We start from the raw sequence: 20848 nt of genomic DNA on the forward strand, positions 1-20848 counted from the left end.
CAAATCATCAAACAACAAGTGCTGGCGAAGATGTGGACAAACGGGAACCCTACTGCACTGTTGGTGGGAATGCAGACTGGTGCAGCCACTATGGAAAACAGTATGGAATTACCTCAAAAAACTAAAAATGGAACTCCCTTTTGAACCAGCAATTCCACTGCTAGGACTATACCCGAAAAATTATAAAACCCTAATTCAAAAGAACTTATGCACCCCTATGTTCATAGCATCACTGTTTACAATAGCTAAGTGCTGGAAACAGCCTAAATGCCCATCTGTAGATGAGTGGATTAAAAAACTGGTACATTTACACAATGGAATACTATGTAGCAGAAAGAAAGAAGGAACTCCTGCCATTTGCAACAACATGGATGGAACTAGAGAGAATTATGCTTAGTGAAATAAGCCAGGCACAGAAAGAAAAATACGATATGATATCACCTAATACAGGAACTAAAGAACAACACAAGCAAAGGAACTAAATAGAACAAAGAACAGAATGGCAGTCAATAGGGGGGAGGGGGCAAGGAGAGAAGGGGAATAAGTAAAGGAAGGGTTTAGTCAAGGAACGTGTATAAATGACTCATGGACATGGACAACGGGGAGTGATATGATTGTGGGAGAAGGGGTGGTCTGGGTGGGGGAGAGAAATGGGGGAAAAATGGGACAACTGTAATTGAAAATCCAAAAAAATAAAAAATATATATTTAAATAGAAAAATATAAAATAAAATAAAATGGTTATGTGGATACAATCCCACCAATATTTCTCTACATCTTTTCAATTATGACTTTGATATGATTAACCTAGGGACATTGTTGTATAGTAGATTAAATAATCCTAATGTTAATAAAGGAATTTTTTTTTTTAAATCGACATCTGGTTCAAAATTCTCACTTGGCCACTCAATAGTTGTGTGATCTTGGGTAATTTACTTGTTGTTTTTCAGCCTCAGTATCTTCATCCATAAAATACAGCCAACCTTTCTGGATTATTGAAAAGAGTAAATGAGATAGCTACATGTGTAAAGTGCTTTTTGAATTCTTAGAACTAAATTAAATTATTTTTCCTTTCTTTCATGAAATTTTTATTTAATATATTACCTCAAAATATAAGCTTTATTTTGGCCTCTCGTCATCTTGTTACAAAGCCCAGCTTAAATACTGAAAAGCCTTTCTTCTGAGATTATAGTTTAACTTTCAAAAACATATATTTGGAAGAATGCATTTTGATTTTGCTGATTTTAAAAATTTATGTACTAGACTTCTGGTCAAAATGGAGACGTAGGTAAACACAGCTCACTTCCTTGCACAACTATAGCAAAAATGCAACTGGACTACAAAACATATTACCCAGAATCAACAGAAAAATGAGCTGTATGGAAGTCCAACAACCAAGGAATTAAAGAAGTAGCATTTATCCAGATGGGTAGGAGGGATGGAGTTGTGGAGAGGCGTGGAGGTGCAGAGGCATGGAGATGTGGAGAGGTGTGCAGGTGCAGAGGCAAGGAGATGTGGAGAGGTGTGGAGGTGCAGAGGCATGGAGATGTGAAACAGGTAGTTACACACCTTCATGTGGTGGATAAAAATTGGGAGGGATACCTCAAGAGTGAGGGATTCTATCCTCCCATCAGACAACCGAGCCCAGGAAGATAAGTCCCTATAACTTCTGGCTATAAAAACCAGAGGAGGTTGCGGTGGCAGAAGAAACTGCAGGGTTCTCAGGAGTCTTCTTTTAGAGGGCCCACAATTGACTTAGGACTTATGCAGACTCACTTCCTCTGGGCTTCAGCAGTGCGGCAGCAGCTGGAAGGGCACCAGTGGCATATAGGGAGAAATTTATGTTTCTGTCATCAAAGCGAGTGCCAGAGGACAGCTCCCTCCAGGACAAACTCCAGAGGCCAGTGACATTCTCCCCTCTCACAGCCCTCCCCCACATAGAGCCACAGGGTGGCAACACCATATTAGTTACTCCATTAACCTGGTTCACACTGGCTGCCCAGCCCAGGCGATTACCTAAGGCTCTGCCCCATCCAACTTACCAGTGTGCTTCTCTACAGTAGGTCATGCTACTAAGACAGGAAGTCAAAGTAGCTCTACCTAATACATAGAAACAAACACAGGGAGGCAGCCAAAATGAGGAGACAAAGAAATAGGGCCCAATCGAAAGAACAGAATGGAACCCCAGAAAAAGAACTAAACAAAATGTAGATAAGCAATCTATAAGATGCAGAAATAAAAACACTGGTTGTCAGAATTCTCAAGGAACACATTGGATACTTCAACAACATAAAAAAGACCCAGGCAGAAATGAAGGTTACACTAAATGAAATAAAGAAAAAATTAAGGGAATCAGCAGTGGAGTGGATGAACTGAGAATCAAATCGATGATTTGGAACATAAGGAAGAAAAAAACATTCAGTAAGAACAGCAAGAAGGAAAAAGAATTAAAAATATGAGGATAGGCTAAGGATCCTCTGGGACAACTTCAAACATACCAACACTCAAATCATAGGGGTGCCTGAAGGAGAAGAGGAAGAGCAAGAAATTGAAAACTTATTTGAAAAGAAAAAGAAAAATATTCCCTAATTTAGTGAACTAAATAGACATACAAGTCCAGAAAGCACAGAGGGTTCCAAACAAGATGGATGCAAAGAGGACCATACCAAGACACATCATGATTAAAATGCCAAAGGTTAAAGATAAAAAGAGAGTCTTAAAAGCAGCAAAAGGAAAGCAGATAGTTACCTACAAAGGAGTTCCCATAGAATTGTCAGCTGATTTCTCAAGAGAAAGTTTGCAGGCTAGGAGGGATTGGCAAGAAGTAATCAAAGTGATGAAAAGCAAAGACCTCCTATAACCTAGTTTACTCTATCCAGCAAAGCTATTATTTAGAGTGGAAGGGTAGATAAAGTGCTTCCCAGATGAGGTAAAGCTAAAGGAGTTCATCATCACCAAATCATTATTATATAAAATGTTAAAGGGTCTTATTTAAGAAAAACATAAAAACTATGAACATTAAAATGGCAATAAACCCACAACTATCAACAACTGAATCGAAAAAACTAAGCAAACAAACAGAATAGAAACAGAATCATATATATGGAGATCATTTGGGGGGTTATCAGCTGCGAAGGGGGGAGGGAGAATAAGGGAAAAGATGCAGGGATTAAGAAGAACTAATTGGTAGGTAGAGAATAGACAGGAGAATGTTAAAAACAGTATAGGAAAATGGAGAAGCCAAAGAACATATCTGCATGACCCATGCACATGAACTAAATGGGGAGATTGCTGGAGAGAGGGAAATACTGAGTGGAGGAGGGCAAAGGGGGAAAAATTTGTACAACTCTTATACTATAATCAATAAACTATATTAAAAAATCCACGTACTTGGTAATGTAATTTTAAAATACTCTTTTTTAATTACTGTCTTTGACCATATAATAACAATCATTGTTTCTTGACTTGCACCTCACAAAATATATTTTTACAGTAGTATATTGCACTAATCCTAGACAAAAGTTATAGTTTTCCTGTTTTCTTTTCATAGCAGATGTACTACCTTAAGAAAATATATTTTTTAAAAGCTGGAGTTTCTACCTCTTAATATAAAATGTTCCCAAGAAAAAGATAAAGAACAACATTAAAACTTCACAATTATACTATAACCCTTGATTGTGTTTCTAGAAGCTGCTTTGGCTGAATAAAATTAGTTGACTTGTAATGAGTTTTAGAAGAAATAAAGAGAATGGAGGTATTGGAAAAATAAAGTGTATCTCTTAATTGAAAAGAGACCATGATTGTTTCTTTCCTATCTAAATCAAATTACTATTACAGTGATTTCAAGCAATTGGAAAGGGGAATTATTTACTGGAAATAATGACTTCATTATATAACTTAAGAAATATAAGTTTTAAAAAATCTTTTAGTTGTCATCCTGCTGAAATAAGTGATTTAAAAGTGAAAATATTTTTACTGTTCATCTGTATATATTTTTTCCCCTCAAAATAATACATAAGCATTAGAAAACAGGTGTCTCATTCTTTGCTGGAATGTTCATTGGGGCCACCATGACCTATGAACTAACTAGGCAAAAGAAGTGAAACTCTACATATCATATATATACACATATCTAATATATATGGTATATCGTCGTCGGCAGCCGTCCATCTCGAGAGACGATGGTGTAGCCTCTTAAGAGTCTATCTGCACCGCCGAGAATGGCTGTGCAGTCCGACTCGGGAGTGACACGGTATCTGTCTCCTCCCGTGTTGAATCGACATCTTGCGATGATGCTGGAGTGTCCTCTCCAGTGAAGCTGAAGCTACAGAGCCTGGGCAGGGTGATATGGAGGGTCTGCTGTTGCCCATGCAGCAGACCCCCCCTCTCTTTGCAGCTGAAGGGTCCAAGGGAAAGACGGAGTCAATACAGCTTGGCTTCAGGTGCGCCGCAGGAGTTGCCGGTGTTGACTACAACGTCAAACCGCCTTAGGGACTCCGGCTCCGGATTTTCTGTCGGGGTTTACTCCCTTAGCCTTTCCCCTGAAGAGGTATGCCGCAAGGCAGCGGAGGTTTTTTGGAATCAGAGTTTTCCTTCTCTGATATGGTATATATGTTAGAGTAAATAAGGTGTTATGATTTTAATTTCTTTACTTGTATAGAAGTTGTAAGCAATTACCTTTTTAAATTTACTATTTGAGATGAATATAATTAAAAATTTTAAGAGTATAATTTGCATTTTTATTTTGTACGCACAGACACATACACAATCTCATTAAATGAGAAAACACGTCATTGGACCTAGGTTGCACCAAATGTTGGTGCTTATAAAGGAAACGTGATGCATTCATTTTCCTTACATGCTGAGAGAAGGAATATTTTCAGGTATGTGTTTTTTATCTTTTAGGGAAAGTCTCCCCAAACCTCAATATTCACTAGATCCTTAATAATGTGAAATACTTACAAATTTCAAGCTCAAGAACAAATACTAATTGTCCAAATCTGGATGTTAGAAATTATTACTAAAGCTTTCAGTCATTTTCCTTTTCCCATTTACTGGTACATGGACCATGAAAATCATTATCCAAGCAGAGCCATTAAACTCTTAGTCTTGTCTTGGTTTGGATTCCATATTTTGGAAGCTGGGAGATTTGGTAAAACAATGAAATAATTCCTATCTGCCTGTCTGTATATCTTTATCTAGTTAGTATCTATCTATTATGCCAATCTATTTGTCTATCGTCATTTTACCTATAGTGTCAGTTACATTTCTTTCTAATTTTTTAAACAACATTCAATAGATTGGACTTTTAAAATAGAGGCATTTGGGATTAAATGTTCATAGAAATCATATCCTGTGTTTACTCTTGGATAGTTATAACTGTTCAAAAATTTTTTCTTGTTTTGCACTAAAATTTATGCCCATTGGGCTCACCTTTACCAATGAGCAGCAGGCCCAATCTTTCCCGAAACACTGGTTTCATTTCATGGCCTTACTGTTTCTGTTTCCTTTCATCTTCAACTCAGTCCTCTCACAGGCTTTCACACTCAGCTTCAGGGCTTGATTTTAGATCCATATCCCTCAATAGGAAATAACTCGTATGTACAACGTATGTCTGTGTCCCCCTCCCTGTTGCTTTCTTTTTCTGAATTCTAAATATTAATCTGATTATCCACAAATCTTAGTGGTAAACAATTCTTAAAGATGTCACCAGTGTGCAGAGTAAGGAAAATAAATGAAATAAATTTGAGATTATAAACCAACATGAATAAAACAACCTTGTAAACCTAATTCTGATTCCTTCTGTATGCTCTTCTCAAAGATAAATCTTCTGAAAACATGCCTTCCTCAAGTGAGTATCTCAAAGCCCCCCACTTACTTTATCCTTTTTAAAGAATGAAGTGCAAATGGTATATCAGGCACTGCGATACATCTTGCCAACTTTGTCTATAACTATTTTCTCATCAAAAACTTTACCAAACTAAATCTGCTCATTGTTCTCTGGGGGGAAGTGTGTGGTAAGATGGCCAGTCTGTGTGTTCAGGTCTTCCTCTGCCACCTCTTCACTGTGTAGCTTGGGTAAATCAGTTAAGTTCTCTGTGCCTCACACAAAAAAAGGACTAGTTATATAGTATCTACTCCTTAAGGTTATGAGGAGTAAAAGTGTTCATATATATATAAAATCACAGGAAATTGTGTATGACACCTGGAAAGCGTTAAATATATATCAGCAAAAAATGCCAGGTATGCCCCATTGAGTTTATTACATCATTCCTTTTTTAAAAAAAAACAAAAATCAAATCATTACCCTTTTTCTCTCTTTACTTAAGTTTTCCCTTCCTTAAAGATACATTATAGATCTAATCTTGTCCATCCTTCTGAAGTGTGTTTCTTTTTCTTTGCCATCAATATAGTATTTGATTAGGGTGACCATGTTATTTATTATTCAAGCTGCGACTCTTCTGAAAGTAAAAATGAAAAATTTTGACAATTACATGGGGCAACTGGCATAAATGGGGATTGACCTGGGCAAAGGGACAGAAGGTTACCCTATGAATAGTGGAGCCTTAAGTTATCAAGTCTGTTATTATCAAACCAAAGCAAACTTTTAATGCAAGTTGTTATGGCAAATCTCCCACCAGCTTGTCAGAAAGTGAGGTTTATCAAATTAATCTTAGCTGTTTCTGACCATTCCCAAAGTATCGCTTCTCATCTCTTCAGGCACAAGACCCTAAGTTTCTTCTGTTCAGTGTTTTTTTGTGTGTGTGATTCTCATGCTTCTTCTGCCTTCCTGACCACTGATCCTTATGAGACAGCTACTCCACCTGGTGCTCCTGCATTGCGCATCCTTATCCCCACACTGACTCCCTCTCTAGGCTTTGGGAAGGAGAAACTGCTGTCACCTAATATTTCTTTCCAAAATGTATGCACCGGTCCTTTCTTAATGATCCAAAACACAACTAAGACCACTATAATTATTGCTTAGGATTTACTAATGCAAAGAAGAGGGTTTTAAGTCACAGAATTCCTAACAACCACTCCCCCAACCTGTACCCACACTGATGGTCACTTTTAGGCTTATTCTTTAACTTGATTTCAGCCTGTCTCCTCTGACCAGGGACAACTCAGACCGCACCATGTGAGCCACTGAAGGATTCTCAGTCATTTTTATGTATCAAATGTCCCTGCCTAGAAAGAGACAAGTGTTAAAAACAAAACAGGCCCCAACTAGAGTCACCTGTGCTAAGCCCCCCATTAGTAAGTGAAGACTTAGTACCTAAACTAATTATAGTTTCATTCTCTCTCAGAAATGTAACCTTCAGTCAGTTTGGAATTACCTGGTGAGGTAATCTGCTGGATAGACCCCTGCCTTCTCCCAAAAGAAGGTGTCCTTGTCTGAAGAATCCACTCTGCTAGAATAGCCTCCTGTTCCCACCTCCTTCCATCTTTAGAGGTATTTGATTTTCTACAGCTCCTTGGAGCTTCTTTTTATTTGCTAGATGGGCTGCTGCTTGATTCATGAATCATTGAATAAAGACAATAGATCTTTGGATTTACTCAGATAAATTTAGTTGTTGTTTTTTTAACACAGACTTTCTCTAACCCATGTTTCTCACCACCCACCCTCTGGTTTAATGTCTTTTATGATGATTGACAATAGGAAATCTTCTGTCTGGGGAAACCCTACCCCAATTCTCAAGGATATGGTCTGGTTCTATTCTCTTGTTAAGATAATCATAATAGCCCTGGCTGGTTTGGCTCAGTGGATTGAGCGTCGGCCTGCGAGCTAAGTGTCGCTGGTTCTATCTTCCAGTCAGGGCACATCAGAGAAGGAAAACTCTGACTCCAAAAAACCTCCGCTGCCTTGCGGCATACCTCTTCAGGGGAAAGGCTAAGGGAGTAAACCCCGACAGAAAATCCGGAGCCGGGTTCCCTAAGGCGGTTTGACGTTGTAGTCAACACCGGCAACTCCTGCGGCGCACCTGAAGCCAAGCTGTATTGACTCCGTCTTTCCCTTGGACCCTTCAGCTGCGAAGAGAGGGGTGTCTGCTGCTTGGGCAACAGCAGACCCTCCATATCACCCTGCCCAGGCTCTGTAGCTTCAGCTTCACTGGAGAGGACACTCCAGCGTCATCGTAAGATGTCGATTCAACACGGGAGGAGACAGATACCGTGTCACTCCCGAGTTGGACTGCACAGCCATTCTCGGCGGTGCAGATAGACTCTTAAGAAGCTACACCATCGTCTCTCGAGACGGACGGCTGCCGACGACGATAAATTTTTGAAGCATTTGTTCTAGGTCTGTGAAATATGTCACTGGTATTTTAATAGGGATTGCATTGAATCTGTAAATTGCTTTGGGTACTATGGACCTTTTAATGATGTTGCTTCTTCCCACCCTTGAACATATGCTTGCACTAATTTGTATGTTCCTTAATTTCTTTATTCAGTGTTATGTGGTTTTCTGAGTGCAGGTCTTTTATCTCTTTGGTTAAGGTTATTCCCAGGTACTTTATTTTCCTTGTTGCTATAGTAAATGGAATTTTTTTTCTAATTTCTATCTGTGACATTTTATTGTTGGTGTACAGAAATGTCTTTGATTTCTGAATATTGACTTTGTACCCTGCTATTTTTCCAAATTCACTTATTAGGTTGAGTAGTGTTTTGGTGGAGTCTATAGGATTTTCTATGTATACTATCATATCATCTGCAAGTAATGACAATTTTACTTCCTCTTTTCCAATTTGGACGCCTTTTATTTCTTTTTCTTGTCTGATTGCTGTGGCTACAACTTCCAGGACTATGGTTAGTAGGAGTGGAGAGAGTGGACAGCCTTGTCTTGTTCCTGATCTCAAGGGGAATGCTTTCAGTTTTTGTCCATTGAGTATGATATTGGCTTCAGGTTTCTCATATATAGCCTTTATTATGTTGAGGTATGCTTCCTCTGTTCCGGTTTTGCTGAGAGTTTTCATCATAAAATGGGTATTGTACTTTATCAAATGCTTTTTCTGCATCTATTGATATGATGATGTGATTTTTGTCTTTCATTTTATTTATGTTGTGTATTACGTTTATTGATTTGCGAATATTAAACCATCCTTGCTTCCCTGGGATGAATCCCACTTGATCATGGTGTATGATCTTTCTAATGTGTTGCTGGTTCTGGATTCCCAATGTTTTGTTGAGGATTTTAGCATCTATGTTCATCAGTGATATTGGCCTGTAGTTTTCTTTCTTTCTTTCTTTACCTGGTTTTGGAACTAGAGTAATACTTGCTTCATAGAAAGAGTTTGGGAGTCTTCTCTCTTCTTGGATTTTTTGGAATAATTTGAGAAGAGTTGGCGTTAGTTCTTCCCTAAATGTTTTGTAAAATTTGCCTGTGAAGCCATTCGGTCCTGGGCTTTTGTGTGCCGGCGTTTTTTTAAATTACAATTTCAATTTCACTTTCACTTGTTATCGGTCTGTTCAGGATTTCTACTTCTTCTTGATTCAGTTTTGGAAGATTGTATGTTTCTAGAAATTTGTCCATTTCATCTAGGTTATCACATTTTTTGCCATACAGTTGTTTGTATTAATTTCTTACAATCCTTCATATTTCTATGATATCGGTCATGATTTCTCCTCTTTCATTTCTGATTTTGTTTATTTGAGTCCTCTCTTTTTTTCTTGAAGAGCCTGGCTAAAAGCTTGTCGATTTTGTGTATCTTTTCAAAGAATTGTTTATTTAGACTCTATGTCATTTAATTCTGCCCTGATCTTGATGATTTCCTTCCTTCCACTCACTCTGGGCTATGTTTGTTATTGTTGTTCTAGTTCTTGTAGCTGTAGGGTTAGATTTTTAATTGAAATTCTTCTATCCTTTTTCGGTAGGCCTGTATTGCTATGAAGTTCCGTCTCAGGACTGCCTTTGCCATGCCCCATAGGTTTTGGGCTGTTGTGTGTGTTCATTATCGTTTGTTTCCAGAAACTTTTGATTTCTTCCTTGATGTCATTGTTAACCCATTCATTATTTAATAGCATGTTATTTATTCTCTTTGAGTTTGAATGTCTTTGGGTTCTTTTTTTTTAACAATGGTTTCTTTTATTGCTTCTAAGATTATTGAGATGTCAATTGAAATTATGCTAGATTTATGGTTCAGAATTTTCCAAACACTTAACAATTATAATTTAGGATAAATAACACTTGAAGAAAACAAACCTTTTATAATAGGACTTTCATTCAATATACAACCTTACTTTAACTCATTCCGATTCTATTACATTTTTATTATTTGCATTGGTCCTGAAAATTTAATAAGCACTGTGTTTCTAGGTATAGAACTGCCTGCATAAATCCATTTCTACCTTCACAAAATGGTCACATTAGTCTTTGAGCTGCAAAACTAATAATTTTAAAACTTTAGAGCTTAGAATGAAATGTAACTTTTATACATATAGAAAGTCTGACTATGTAGAAGAGAAGGTAAAGTTTCAATTTTCATATTATCAGAAACATCATAAAGAAAGCTAGATTTATAACACACTTCTACTCCTATGTGCATCTGAAGTATGTGCAGTAAAACACCAACACAGCTTTCATGTGTAAATCGGGGGAAATGCAAGCAAGAGTGACTTTTAATGTATTTGAAAAAGCAGTCTCTATAAAGTCAAAACAAGGCTAAAAAACTGAAAAGCTGATTTTATCCTTTCCAGTTCTCAAAAATTTCATCAGCTTAAAAATAGAAAGATGTCAAATTCAGCTCAAAAACTAAGTTGGGTTTTTTCATTAAATCTTGGGAATACTGCAACAAGTACTTACTGGTTTTGCAAGAGAAACAAACTTGGCAGCTCCATTTCTACATTATTATTTAACATAGGAATGTTTTTAAGAGTAGAGAACTGTGACAAAACATTCCACATGGATGACCTAAAAATGGAGCAAGGGGTACTGCCTGTCGGCACATTTCCCAAAGAATTCACTGTTAGGGTATTAGCTGTGCAGGTGAGAAGGGAAAAATAAACATGGTGTCCCAGACTGCTGACTAGGACAAAAGGCTCTGAATAGGTCACCATCTTCAATTCTGGATAAGTCTTGTATTTAAGAATTCTCAAATGCTTAAAATGGTGGTCTTTTCAGCTACCCATCCTAAGAGGTCAAGTACAAGCATGCAAGTAAATTCACAGGCACAGAGGATCCATGTTAAAAACAGTTAAGGTAGCTGTGATGCAACACCAACAATTTAAATGGTCCTGACACACTCAAAATATTATCTTAATTATACAACAAAATCCTGAAGCAAACTCTTGCTAGTCTTGGTACACTGTAAAACACTAAAGTAGCATGTTTTTTCCATGGTTCCACTTAGCTCAAAGAATTTTTACACTACTAAGTAAGAAAAAAAGTATTTCCCCTTTTTAAAATTACACAGACATTTAATTAGCTTTATTTACAGAGCAGGGACTTTTTTTTTTCCAGTCTCTAATGATGCCTAGATAACAACATTAGGCAAGAATGCCAGTTTAAAAGGAATTTATGCAAAATCCTAAAAGTAACAGATGTCGATGCTCCTTGAGAAGGGCAAGCCTGATCACATCAGCAGTGCTTTCACTCCCTCAGTTACGCAGAAGCAATTCTGTTTCAGTCTCTACATCCCATGATTTTGAAGACAAGGCCACTATTACTGCATTCCTATCAAAGCCCATAATAGCACATAAATTTTCTTTTTTTTTTTTTTTTTTTTTTTTTTGGTGTTCTGGACCAGAAACTGGTGCTCCGGCATACACATGTGCCCAGAGTCGAGCTGTCTGTTTGAACATTTCAGGATTTTGCTTGTACTGATTTGCTACTACTGCCTCCTGTGGGTCGTCTGGCTCTGCAGCTGCCAACAGTGCTTGCAACAACAATACAAACAAATAGCCCCTGTGACGGAACTAATATTAGGATGCCATACTTAGTGATAAACCGAACCTTAGGGGGATTAAATGGATATGTGTCTGGTATTTTTATCTCTAGTTGGTATCTTCCTCCTTCATATGGTGAGTCTGGAGGTCCTTCTATTTCTCCTCTTAATTCTGTAAAATTCTCATCTACAAGATCTACTTTAACTTGATTTTTGCTCGTCTCCTCGCTCTTCAGCACCTCCGTGAACTCCTGCTTGATTCGCTGCACCGCGATGTTGGCCAAGATTCCGCCTGCAGCTGCATCGTACCCGCCTCCTCCACCACCAATACGACCACCGCCACCACCTCTGCCTCCATCGCCTCCTCCCTCGACGATTCACACCCGAGCACAGGAACACTGCCACTGCCCCCCCAGCCGCCACGCTCTCTCCAGTATGGAATCACCTCTGTGCCTGGCCACCAAAATCTGAATGTCTTTGAGTTTTTTCCTTGAGGTTGATTTCTAGTTTTAAGGCATTGTGGTCTGAGAAGATGCTTGATATAATTTCAATTTTCTTAAATTTGTTGAGGCTTCTTTTGTGTCCTACCATGTGGTCTATCTTTGAAAATGTTCCATTTGCACTTGAAAAGAATGTATATTTTGCTTCTTTGGTGTGAAAAGTTCTATATATATCAACTAAGTCCATTTGATATAGAGTATTGTTTAATGCCTCAATATCCTAGGTGTTTCTTTGCTTCAAATATCTGTCCATTGTTGACAATGGGGTGTTAAAGTCCCCTTACTATGAGTATGTTGCTGTCAATATCCTTCCTGTAGTCTTCCAAGATTTATCTTATATATGTGAGTGCTCCTATGTTGGGTGCACATATGTTTACCAGGGTTATATCTTCTTGATGGATTTTTCCCTTAAGCATTATGAAATGTCCTTCTTTGTCTCTTTTTATGGCCGTTGCTGTGAAATCTGTTTTGTCTGATATAAGTATTGCTACCCCAGCTTTTTTTTTTCATGACCATTTGCTTGGAATACTTTTTTCCATCCCTTCACTTTCAGCCTGTGTAAATCTTGTTTTGAGGTGTGTCTCTTGAAGACATCATATCTGCCGGTCATGTTTTCATATCCATTCCACTACCTATGTCTTTTTATTGGAGCATTTAATCCAGTTACATTAAGGTTATTATTGACAGATATTTATTCATTTCCCGTCGTACCTGTGTTCCTCTCCCTCTCTTTTTCTTTCTTTTTTTTTTTTTTTTAAAGCAATTCCTTTAGCTTGTCTTGCAATGCTGGTTTGGTGGAGATCTATTCTTTTAGTCTTCCTTTGTCTGGGAAACTCCTTATTTCACCGTCCATTTTGAATGAGAGTCTTGCTGGATAGAGTAGCCTTGGTTGCAGGCCTTTGTTTTTCATTGTTTGACATATTTTTTGCCATTCCCTTCTTGCTTGTAGTGTTTCTGTTGAGAAATCAGTTGATAGTTTTATCAGAGTTCCCTTGTGTGTTATTTGCTCTTTATCTCTTGCTGCCTTTAGGATTCTCTATTTGTCTTTGAATGTTGCCATTTTAATTATGATGTACCTTGGTGTGGGCCTTTTCGAGTTCATATTCATTGGGACCCTCTGTGCTTCCTGGACTTGCATGACTTTTTCTCTCATCAAGTTATGAAAATTTTTTGTCATTTCATTTTCAATCAGGTTTTCTATTCCATGCTTCTCTTGTTCTTCTTTTTATATCCCTATGATATGGATAATTTTTTGTTTCATGTTGTCCTGCAGTTCTGTAAACCCTCTTCATTCTTTTTCAATCTTTTTTCATTTTGTTGTCTTGTCTGGGAATTTCTTTTCTACGATGTCCTCTAACTCACTGACCCGATCCTCTGCTTTGTTTAGCCTGCTTTTGATTGCTTCTACTGCGTTCTTCAGTTCAGAAATTGTATTGTTCATTTCTTCCTGGTTCTTATTGATAGTTTGTATGACCTTTATTATGCTAATGTCATTCTCTGTAAGTTTCTTGTGGCTTCCCTGGAGTTCTTTGTAGTTCCCTGGAGTTCTTTGTAGTTGCCCTGGAGTTCGTAGTTTTTTATGAGTTTGCCAAGTTCATTGAGCTTCCTGATATCCATTCTTTTGAATTCCATGTCTGATAATTTGCTTATCTCTGTTTCATCTAGCACTCTTTCTGGGGATTCCTCTTTTTCTTTCATTGGAGGGTTGTTTCTGTATCTCCCCATGTTGAATTCTTCTTCTTGTTTGTTTTTGTTTCTTAGACTTGTCTGCTTTGATTTTATACCTTTGTGTTATGAGATTCTGTATAGGAGACCTAGGGGATTCAGCGGTTCAGTCTCTTTGATCTCCTGCTCTTGATGCTCTTGGGACACCCTTTATACCATTTGTTTAAGCTTTCTGGTTCTACTTCAGTTACTCTTTGGTGAAACCTTCACTCTGTATAATTGATTGAGAGTCACTCTTGTCACCACATCTTGAGTTCTTCTGTGCAGGAGATGCTAGAGATGCTGTTAAAACATAAACACGGAACCCAGGCAAGAAACCCACACCCTCAAAAATATCCCCCAACCACAATTACACTATCAGCAGCAAATGAGCCAGTAGTAATATAGATGTAAAGAGGTTAAGACTATTATACTATAGGAAAAACAGATACGAGTTGCTTGATTTTTGAGAGGGAAGATGGTAGAATAATAATAGTAGCAAGTAGAGTGAAAGCTATGTGAGATAGTAAGTAATATTTACATTGTATGTTGAAAAGGGAGGGAAGAATGCAGAATGAAGTGAGAAAGTGGAAGTGTATAGTATTAGGTTTATATAGCAGTTATATGTTATATATTTAGTGTGAGAGGGAAGAAAGGCAAAACAGACAAACAAAAAACTTAAAGAAGGAGAATAGGAGGGAGAGAAGGTAGGAAACAGATTAAAGAAAGAGCTTTTCTCCAGTACAACCTTTAGGTGCTGTGTTCTTTTTCTGGATCTGCCCCTTGGGTTTCAAATCTTCTTTTCTGGCTTCTGTCTGTGAGGAGATCTAGCTGGATTCTGAGCCTGCTATTCTCTCACTTGTAGGCCTGCCACAGTTCTCTGCTGTGAGTCGTACTGAGTTGAGTCCCCTCCACTGGTCCTGTGGCACCCTCCCACACACCTCAGGCTTGTCTAGCAATGCTACTCTGCTGGCAAGCCAGTGCACATGCCCGTAGTCCCTTCCCAGCCTCAGGTCCTGTCTCCGCTGGTCCTCCAAAAAAGTCTCTGTGTTGCCTTCAAGTTGCAGCACCAGCCTGCATCCCTGCCTCCCAGAGCCTTGTTGCACACCTGCGTGTACAGTGTTGCCATCCTGGGGTCCCCACTGAGTCTGGGGTTTTGTCACATCTTTCTCATGTGGGCCCCTCTCTGTGGCTCGGTTCTGTGTTTTGGTTTGGTGGAGCCTCGATGCAAATGTCCCTGGGCGCAGGGTTGCCACCCCAGGGGGTCCCCACCAAGACTCAGTTCACACAGTTTCTCACAGTCTGGGCTGTTTTCTGTCTTCCCACGCCTCCAGCTGTTTCAACCAAACCTCGCTGACTTCCTCTGGGACTTTGCTCATCAGGGTGCCTATGGCAGGGGGAAGTTTCCAAGCAGATCCCAGCTAATGAGCCAGTCAGCAGCTGCCCCTTTCAGGTGCGGTGCAGCAGAGGCGCCAGGCTGGGAAGCCCAGGGACTCCGCTTGGAGAGCATGGGCTGAACTTTCTGCCCTCTTTCATGCTGCTCCCACACTCCTGTCCCTATTTGCCGTATCTGAAATCTGCAGTCACTCACTTCACTCCATTTTTGTACTCCAAGTCCTTCCGTGATGGGAGGAAGCAGACAGCACTGCTACATACTCCACTGCCATCTCTTTTTCTCCCTAAGTGATTTTAATGCTTCTTATTTTTGTTGGGCATTATAGTTTCTACCTGGCTTGTGAAACAAATAATGAAACCACAACTTGGTCTTTAATTGTAGGTTAATGATATTAATTATTTTATACTTTATGCAGTGTGCATTACACTCTAGGAAACTGTATTGGCAAAATAAATAATTTGGTCTGAGAAACTATTAGTATTTGTTGGGGATTGTTGAGGGGTCAAATAAATAACGATCTCTTTTCTCCAAGGAACAAAGTGATTGAAGTCCAAATATTATTTTTATTCTACATAAAGCTACTATGTCAAAATGTGTGGCCTATATTTGTATATAAATATGCTTATTATTGAATCTGGAAATAGGCTAATTTTCTCAACAAGTCATAACTGTCTGGATAAAGGCAGCCCACTGCATACTCATTATAAACCAAAGGGCAGGTATCTGGAGCTGAGCAGACTGCCCACTCACTACAAGCTAGGCCTTCCTCAGAGAATGAAAGGGAAGAGGTGAGGGTTTTCATCTTAGTTTCTGCTTCCAGACTCACCAATCATGTAAGTCATTTGGGGAATGAGGGGTTAAGAGAAGCCAAGAGTGTTTTCCTAGCAAGGTTAAAGGAAACATCAGGAGTGGGCAGTAAACATCTATCACCACTAAAATTTTCTAAGGCTTTTTACTCTTAACCCATTGGGTTTAATTATTGACTCTTTGGTCAACCAAAGTTATAGCTAAATCACTGAAAAACGGGAGCAACAGTCTCAGTGTGAGTCACTCCTACTTCTCTAAGGCTGCTGTGTAAGCACTAGTCACTGCCACATTGAGTACCAACTGGGATCACTGGCAGGCAGTATAGATTTTATACCCAGAAAGCTCTAAAATAGGTAATGTCATTAGCCAGTTAAATTAACTTCTCTAAGGCCACTCTGAATGCAAGGCTGAAGTTCACTTCCATGTGACTTCACATCCCAAAAGTATCCAAGCACATATTCAAAAGGTACTACCAGAGGTCCTTAAGACAGCAAATTATAAGTCATCAATGCAGTCCACTTCTGATTATCAGATTTCCAGGGAGGAATTAAAATTATCAGCTTAATTCCCCCTTCAAGTTTCATCCTGTATTCAAAGCTTCTGTTGTAAAATGCCAAAGAAAAAATAAAAATAAAAAGAAGCCCCAAATCAAGTTGCAGCAGTATGCAGATGCACACTCAGATTGATCAGTGAGAAAAGTTTAATAAAGGGGTTGTTCATACCTGTGCAGACAGGTACAGGAAAATCACCGTAGGTGGACAATATTCTGGGGTTATCAAGAGGGTAGCTGTGACCATGCTAGGACCGAAGACGCATGAGGAGGGAAAGAGCCTCAGAATCTGGAGGAAGAAATTGTGGGGAGGTTCTACCTTAATAAAGAGGGATACAGCCAAGTTGTGGTGACCTGAAAGAAAGGAATCAAGGGACTAAACCCATGAGCTTTTTCCCTGCTGTCCTGTTGGGGGCTTTCCAGTGCTTGGACCCATTGGGGAGCAGTCAGAGGGCAGGAGCCTCTGGGGCAGAGAGCATCAAGATTTACCTGGAAGAGCAAGAAGAAAATCACCAGCTATAAGTTCAAGTTTAAGAAAAAGCATGAAAAAATGAAGTCCAAAATCAAATTCTGTTGCCCTGATATTCAAGATGGACTAAAACTGGAATTACAACTAAATTATAGAAAAATTATCCTGAGTAGCCAACTGAATACTAGATGTAGAGAAGCCTTATAACCAAGAGCTTACAGAAGAAACCATTTCACCACAATGAGATTGGTAGGGGGTAGAGGGCATGAGAAGGCCGGCTGGGTTCTCATGTTTAGTAGCTGATATTACAAAGAAATATTTCAGCAGCCAGGAGGGTTCTCCCTGAGAAGTGTGGGTTCTAAACCCCAAGATGGGTTCCCCAGGATAGAACACCAGAACTGAGAAAGGAACCCAAATACAATAATATCTGTCTGTGAAAAACATCAGGGTTTCTGTCTGCCAGGGACAGATGGCTAGCACAAAATTTCATTTGAAGACACCCTAAGCTCTGGCAGAGGGAAGGCAGAGTAAAGTTTGGAGCGGTGGCTCTGGGGAGAAAGCTGAAGGGTCAGCCACCATGAGTCCTGTGCTGAGTTACTCCCTATGCAATGGTAGCAATACTTATATCTGGCAAGATAGACTTTAAAAATAAGGCTATAGTAAGAGACAAAGGACACTAAATGACGATAAAGGGAACAATCCAAAAAGAAGATATAACCCTAGTAAATACTTATGCATCCAACACAGCACCACCTAAATACGTAGGGCAATTCTGGGTGGACATAGAGGGAGAGATCGACAGAAATACAATCATAGTAGGGGATTATAACAGCCTATTGACTTCAATGGATAGATCTTCCAGACAGAAAATCAATAAGGATACAGCAGCCTTAAATGACACAATAGATTAAGTGGATTTAATTGATATTTATGGAGCATTTCATCCCAAGCAGCATAATATATATTTTTTCAAGTGCACATGAAATGATTTCTAGGATAGACTACATATTAGGACAAAAAACAAGTCTCAATAAGTATAAGAAGACTGAAATCATATCAAGCATCTTTTCTGAGCACAATTCTATCACACTAGAAATCAATCACATGAAGAAAATGGAAAAATACACAAAGGTGTGGAAGCTAAAAAACATGTTATTAAAAAATGAATGGGTCAACAATGAGAGCAAGGAAGAAATCAAGATACCTTGAAACAAATGAAAACAAGAAAACAACCCAAAATCCGTGAGACACAGGGAAAGCAGTCCTAAGAGGGAAATTCATAGCATTACAGGGATATCTCAAGAAACAAGAAAAGCTCAAATAGACAGTCTAACTTTACACTTAAAGGAAATTGAAAAATAACAGCAAGGCTTAGAGTGCATAGAAGGAAGGAAATATTAATACAGATTTAAGAAATAAGTGAAATAGAGTCTAAAAAGTCATACAAAAACTCAATGAATCCAAGAGCTGGTTCTTTGAAAAGGTAGATTGACAAACTGTTAACCAGCCTCATCAAGAAAAAGAGAGAGGACCCAAATAAATAAAATCAGAAATGACAGAGGGGAAATAACAACTGACACCAAAGAAATACAAAGGATTGTAAGAGTATATTACGAACAACTATATGCCAATATACTGGGTAAAAGAGATAAATTCCTAGAAACATACAATCTTCCAAAACTAAATCAGTAAGAATCAGAGAAATTGAAAGGACAGATTACACTTAGTGAAATTGAGGTAGTAATCAAAAACCTTCCAGCAAACAGAAGCCCTACCTGGATGGCTTCACAGCTGAATTTTACCAAACATCCCACAAAGAACTAACACCTCTCCTTCTCAAACTATTTCAAACAATCAAAAGAAGGAAAGACTCCCAGCTCATTTTATGAGGCCAGTATTATGCTAACTCCAAAACCAGATAAAGACAAAAAAAAAAAAAAAATCAAAGGTCAATATCCCTGATACTTGATGAACATAGATGCCAAAATCCTCAACAAAATTAGCAAACTGAATATAGCAATACTTCAGAAAGATCATATACGATGATCAAGTGGGAATTAGCATAGGAATACAAGGTTGGTACAAATTAATAAATGCGATACAGCACATAAATGAAACAAAGGATAAAAACCACATGATCATATCAACAGATGCAAAAAAAAAAAAAAAAAAAAAGCGTTTGATAAAATCCAGCCCCCATTTATAATAAAATCTCTCAGCAAAGTGGGAATAGTGTGAACGTACCTAAACTTAATAAAGTCTATATATGACACACCAATTGCCAGCAATATATTCAATGGGCCAAAACTACAAGTGTTCCCCTTAAGATCAGAAATAACACAGGTATGTCCATTTTCACCACTCTTATTCAACATAGTACTGAAACTCCTAGCCAAAACAATCATAGAAGAAGAAATAAAGGCATCCAAATTGGAAAGGAAGAAGTGAAACTGTCTCTGCAGATGACATGATACGTTACATAGAGAAACCTAAAGATTCCACCAACAAACTATTAGAATTGATAAGTGAATCAGTAAAGTAGCAGGATACAAAATTAATATCCAGAAATCAGGTATATTTTTATATGCCAATAATGAACTATCAGAAAGGGAAATTAAGAAAACAATCCCATTTAAATTCCTTCAAAAAGAATATAATACCTAGAAATAAATCTAACCAAAGAAGTAGAAGACCTGTACTCAGAAAGTTATAAGATACTGAAGAGAAATTGAAGAAGTTATAAATAAATGGAAGTCCAGACCGTGTTCATGATAGGAAGAATTAACATGATTTAAATGTCGATACTATGAAAAGTAATCTATAGATTTAACGCAATTCCTATCAAGATATCAATGATGTATTTCACTAGAAAAAATATTTCAAAAACTTGTATGGTATCACAAAAGGCCCTGAATAGCCACAACAGTCTTGCAAATAAGAACAAAATTGGAGGAATCACTATCTAATATCAAACTATACTATTGGGCCATAGTAATCAAAACAGCATGATACTGCCCTAAAAACAGACACATAGAGCAATGGAACAGAATTTAGAGCCCAGAAATGAACCACACTTTTATAGTCAGTTAATTTATGACAGAGGAAGCAAGCACACGAAATGGGCTAAAGATAGTTTATTTAACAAATGGTGTTGAGAAAATTGGACAAGTTACATGCAAAAAAATGAAACTAAACCACCTTCTTATGCCACACATAAGAATAAATTCAAAATGGATTTAAGACTTAAATGTTAGATTCCAAACCATAAAAATCCTAGAAGAAAACATAGGCAGTAAAATCTCAGTCATTGCTCATAGCAATATTTTTTTGGAAATATTTCCTCAGTCAAGGGGAACAAAAGGAAAAAAATAAACAAGTGGGACTACATCAAATAAAAAGTTTTTGCACAGCAAAGGAAACCATTAACAAAATAAAAAGACATCCCACTGAATGGGAGAATATATTCACCAATACATCTGATAAGGAGTTAATATCCAAAATTTATAGAGAACTTATGAAACTCAACACCAACACCCTCCCTCGA

General features: G+C 38.1%; 1 pseudogene; it reads right to left on the minus strand.

The window, feature by feature from the left end:
• Positions 1 to 11591: 11591 nt before the first annotated feature.
• LOC150004595 (ubiquitin-conjugating enzyme E2 K pseudogene) lies at positions 11592 to 17082 on the minus strand (annotated as a pseudogene).
• Between the last annotated feature and the right edge of the window lie 3766 nt (positions 17083 to 20848).

The sequence above is a fragment of the Furipterus horrens genome, unplaced genomic scaffold, assembly GCF_987537825.1.
Source record: "Furipterus horrens unplaced genomic scaffold, mFurHor1.1.pri manual_scaffold_7, whole genome shotgun sequence".
NCBI lineage: Eukaryota > Metazoa > Chordata > Mammalia > Chiroptera > Furipteridae > Furipterus > Furipterus horrens.